Below are 6,000 nucleotides of genomic sequence, written 5' to 3'. Positions count from 1 at the left end.
GATCAGCGTCTCACTCTGCTTCACGGAGAGAGCGGTGTCGTGTGTACGCGGTTGCTCCTCTCTGGCTTTGTTGAAGGACGCTCCTTCTGCTGTTCAAACGCGCCCACCACGCCTGTGGGCCCCAACGTGTGTGAGTGCATGTGTGTGGAATTTTGAGTAGCAAGCCGTAGCCATCTGGCTGACATCTCCTAACCCCTATGTAGAAGAAGAACCGAGACCCGACACAAACATTCAGCTGTCGAGTCTCATGAAGTCTGTTGACGTACATGCCGCACCATGTGTTGTCGAATCCGAACCTGGCACGGGCACGTGCGAAAAACGTAAAGCCCGGCCCGACAAGGCCCGCGCAATGCTCTAAAGGGGAGTGCGAAACCCTATCGAAATTTGCTAGCAGTCCTGTGCGAGCGCACCGGCCTTGAGTTCTACTATGAAATAATGGGAGCGCTTTCACGACACCAATCGACAGCAACGAACGTCATGGTTCAACAGCGTAAGTGTCACTGGCAAGAAAAGCAGGGATGTTTTGCAACGGGATGTTGCAGTGTCATATGACCGTCGACAACCCCGCGTCCTTTCTGGATACTGCTGCCTCTGACAAAAATCGCTATTCAGCTCAACTGGAGTCCCCCGATACTCTCAGGGACACGTGATCCTGTGACACCACGAAAACTGAAAACTACGATTACTATATCACGAATAGACACCTCCACGGACAGTCTCTGCGTATCGGGTGAAAAGCTTTAGCCCGCTGCTACCGATCAGAGCAATCTTCATCCACGAGAAAGCGAGGTGGTAACGGCGGTACGCGACAGTCACACGGCATGTTCGAGAAATGCCAGTAAAACGTAAACAGCAAACGCGAGACAACGAAATCCACCGCGCAAAAGCAAATCGGGGAAAGGAGAAAATCTAAAAATAAAGGAAACACAACCCAGCTCATAGGTCTCCGCCTGTCCCGTGGGCTTGTCGTGTCCTCCAATCAGAGACGCGATGGACTTCTTACAAAGTCGGAGGAGTGAGGGCCCTCCTCACTCCTCCGACTTGTGGCGCCATCTATCGCAGAAAAAAGTTCATTTTTGAGTTGAGACGTATGTGATATGTCCTCTTAAGAGCGGTGGGCTGTTATATCTGATGTGTCATATGTGGGAGGGGAAGAGCTTGCCGTTCAGCGTTGTATTTAGAGTTGGGGACTTTGTGGTGCTGCACTTGGATGTCGTTCGTAAGGGACAGAAAATGAGGGTTGACCTTGGCGTTCTCGCGTTGTTTGGATTGCATCGCTTCAGAGCAGGTGCGTTGTGGAGATTGGTTCCAGAGCATAAAGAAGCGGCGCGTTCGGGCTTATAAATCGGTTATAAAAACCAGTCTCTTGGCACTCCTTCCTTTTCTTTTTATTACTGCTGGCAATGAAACATTCCTGGTGTCTGGGCGAATGAGCGGGTACATGGAAAAATGGGACGGGTATTGTGCAGTATGAACTCGGGGAAAATCACTGTCACGTGAACAAAATGACAGCATCAATTGTCCGACATCGTTTTGGGCAACCAGAGCACACCACGCTTCCGCCTTAAGATTTTTTTCGCAATTTTTTGCAAAGGCAGAATGCAAGCATCAACGAAAAATTGTCCAGGGGAATGTGGCATGAAACTAGGTTGCACAATTTTGGCGCGTACTCTGCACACGTACAGCCGACAACCCAGTATATTATGTTAAACAGCTTCGGGACGCAGCCCCAATGTTTCATTCCACAGAATTTTGTTTTTGCGGTTTCGTTATCGGAACTTGTCTTTTGTTTCTGAGTACGACGGTCAAAATAGTTTTCTGTCAGGAACAGCCTAACAGGATTAGTACAGAATAGGAAACAAAGTGACGACTGTGATGGTCCGCAGGTATGGTCGGTGATTGAATACGACACGTCAATGAAGTCACTGCAAGAGAGACGACTCACATAAAAGAAAATACCTGTAGAACGATTCGGTCTCAAGTAGAGTGTGCTCTCACGCCTGGACATTTATACACTTCGTGGCAATGGAATCGGTATATAGACACTTCGAACTGCCGAAACTGTTGTCCGGCCTGACCTTTCGAGCGCCGTCGAGTTTTTGATACACTCCGGTTCTGGAATAGGATCACAGATCACTACGACGATCCCAAAGGAACTGCGCATGGGTGCGCGGGTTTCTTCCAGGTTTAGCATAGAGCGTGACTCACATGATATTCACGTTTTCGGCCCACGTCGTATAGACGATATCAAACCAAACCAACCGTGCTTCAATCCGAGAAAGCCCTTTGGTAGCAGAGCTCAGAGGGAAAGCAGGCCCGCGTACCGCCGAACTTGCGGATGCACGAAACATGCCGCAAGAGGGTTCGCGCCGGATGAAGCCGACTGTGAGCAGTTGAATGTTGCACATGGGCGTTCCCAGGATTTTTTTCCAGGAGGAGGGGGAAAGTGCCAGGGGAGGCAAGCGTGCTATCGCCTACCACCTCTTTTTCTGGAGACGGACGTTGCGGACTGTGCGGGCGCTCAGAGGTTCTTATTATGATATCTGAAAATAATCATTACGACTTATGTCTAAAGTAGAAAGTAAAAAATGGGCACGTATGTGCAGTGGCGCGACCAGTTGTTCCAGGACGCTTGACGTGTGAAAGCAATGAATGATTTAGAAGATTATTTCAGCACGTGTGCCCTTGAGGTAGTTCGCCAGTGCACACAGCGCAGCGAAAATCCAAAAGAGAAGGCCTATTCCATTACCTGTTGCAAAAGGATGCCACCGTGTTCACACATTCAGCTGGGAGATTCAGTGATACATGAACAGCGACCCATCAATAATCAAAAAAGGAGTGCTCATAAATATGCACTGAAAACTCTGTAGAGGTATGCATGCAACTATGCACCTCAAAATATGCATTAAAAATTGTTAATGTAAGTATTGTTTTTCGTCGTTTTTGGTGTGAAGGTATACAACAAAGAAGGCATGTACCACAGACATCGTCTGCTTTTTGCACCGTACCACAGTGCATATTGAATAATAATATGATTGGGAGTAAATTTACGCGCATCGTAAGTTAGCCCATTTGTGCGAAGAGATGCTGCACGTACAGCATGGTAGGGCTACTGATAATTTCGACCACCCGGGGTACTTTAGACGTGCCAAAGCAATCTTTAACACACCGGTGCTGAAGCAATGTTTATCTCTCCCACATTGCTACCATTCTCGGCCAGGATTAAACCCACGATCATGAGCTCAGCAAGTGAACACGTTACCAACAGAGCAAGTGAGGCCGGCAGTGCAGATTGAAATGCGAACGCGGTAATTTTCCTAACTGTATACAGAAAGCGAAGAAGCAGAGTACGGTCCACCAGACTCAGACGCCATGCTGCTTACACCAGTGCATCTAGAAATACAGCAAGACATACACACACGCACACGCACGCACACACATCCACACACACGCGCGCGCGCACACACAGAAAGGCAGTATCCCAAAATACGCGCTGTGCGAGTATTTTCCGTACATGCCGTAACGTACGCAACATTCATTTGTATGCACTATAGAATCCACTAATCGGCTCCGAACCATGACCAAACGTGCTTCTATCGTAGAGATACGACACTATATCGAGAGAGAGAGAGAGCGAGAAAACAAAGATGCATTTGCCTGAAAATCCGCCGTTTTACTGCTAGATATTTGCAATGCACCCCCAATTCAAACAGCCCAGTTTAGAAGTCCCAGTTGAAACAGCAGCACGTCGAAACCTCTCGACTGGGGGAAAAAAAGGAAATCTCAACGCAGGCAGAAAAACAGGGGCGAAGTCACTATACCCCCCTGCACCCTCTATTGGCACATGCCTCCTTCCCATCATGGGATCCCGGTCATTCCCCGATGCAGCGTAACCGACTACCCAGCACCGACGAGCAGTTTCATCACCCCGCCTCTCTCCACACAACCGCCACCTTCCACATACGTAGCAGAAGACGGAAATATGCCAGCTTTATGAGCAGCCGTGCAGCGCCAAGAAACTTGATACCATAAAGCCACCGGATGCCAAGGCCAAGACCTGCCATACCTTTTGTAATGTAACAATATCAGCAGTCGATCGGCGCGTTGCGCAACAACCCGCAAACTAGAAGGACAGCGGCATACCAGGTGCCACGCCACTCGCCAATCCTCACCCTACGCACCTGGTATTTGCATTCACGCTTTCAGTACAACCCTATCGCCACCCCGCCCCGTCAAGGCTCGCTCCGGGAAGTGGGCGGGCACCCCGCCAAGCCCAGCCCACCATTGCGACAGCAAAAAACACAACACCTGTTTAATTTACGAACATCACTGTAAACGGCCGCCACCCAAAAGATCACATCTGCCCAGGAGCCGGGACGCACGGTCACCGAAGCCCCGAAGCCAAGTCGTCGCCGAAGCGCAAACATGCACAGTATACAAGGCCCTCAGTCTCATAACCGGTCCCTGCAGTTCAGATTCAAAGTCCATCATACACAACGAAGTTGAACTCAGAACGAGTTCTGAAGTTGAATTCTGACCTATGATATGATGGGCTATGATGCCAAATGATAAGTAATGATGTGATGAGCTGTGATGTCGAATGATGGGTAATGATGTGATGGGCTGTGATGTTGAATGATGGGCTGTGATGTGATGGGCTGTGATGTTGAATGATGGGTAATGATGTGATAAATTGTGATGTTGATGTTGAATGATGGGTAATGATGTGATGAGCTGTGATGTTGATGTTGAATGATGGGTAATGATGTGATGAGCTGTGATGTTGATGTTGAATGATGGGTTGTGATGTGATGAGCTGTGATGGTGGTGTTGAGTGATGGGTTATGATGTGATGGCCTGTGATGGTGATGTCGAGTGATGGGTTATGATGTGATGGGCTGTGATGGTGATGTGATGTTATGGGCTGTGGGCTAGGCCGGACATGATGTGATGTTGAATGAATATTTCGAAAAATGCCGACCTATGGCCATCACCCTAATATCCAAAAGCGAAACATTCCATTTGGACAACTCACACGTTTAAAACGCATATGTTCCAATACACAAGATTTTTTGAAGCATGCAAAGGACATGTGCAATGACTTCAAGGAGCGTAGATATCCCGACGATCTCATCAACAATGCCCTAGCCAGAACCACCTCCCTAGACAGGGAAAGTGAAAATCGTGAATCCAATAAGGCATCAAGTCATAATAAATGTACTTTCATTACACCTTACAACCGCACACTCCGTAATGTAGGATCTGTGTTCAAACGCCATTTAAACATACTCCACGCCGATGAATATCTCAAAGACATTTTCCCTAATGCTCCGACTATTACATTTCGGAGATCACGTAAAATACGCGACTTACTCACTTCCTCTCGCAATAATCAACAGAGTCCCGGTTGCGCTCCTTGCAACAGCAACCGCTGCCAAACTTGCTTATTTATTGCAACATGTACCTCCACCTGTAGCACTGTTAATGGTTTCGTTTTCTCTATTCGGCGGTCCCTTCACTGTGACTCATTCAATGTTTGCTATCTCATTACATGCAAATTGTGCAATAAACAATACATAGGCGAAACACGTAACACCATCCGTGAAAGATTTTATGGCCATAAATCAGATATTGTTAATAAACGCCAGTCACCTGTATCGCTACATTTTAATCTTCCGGGACATGATCTGCATACGCATATACTTATCACCATTTTAGAATCCGGGTACGCTAATGACATCAAACGCAAAAATCGAGAATCCTTTTTCATTTCGAAATTTGCAACGTTACAGCCGCACGGCATCAACGTGTACGGCGGTCCATTACAGTCCTTTACACTATGAGTCTATTTATTGTATTATAACTTGTCTGCCATTTTTCACATCATACACGATGATACACAATCAGTAAGACACCAACTCCGCGTTACTTTCCCAGAGTCTGGAAGCTCTTAGCCATCAAGGTGCTGTGTGTCCTCAATCCTTCGCCCTTGAGCCCTAA

Source organism: Ornithodoros turicata, chromosome 1 (genome assembly GCF_037126465.1).
Source record: "Ornithodoros turicata isolate Travis chromosome 1, ASM3712646v1, whole genome shotgun sequence".
NCBI lineage: Eukaryota > Metazoa > Arthropoda > Arachnida > Ixodida > Argasidae > Ornithodoros > Ornithodoros turicata.
This window is presented reverse-complemented; position numbering follows the sequence as displayed.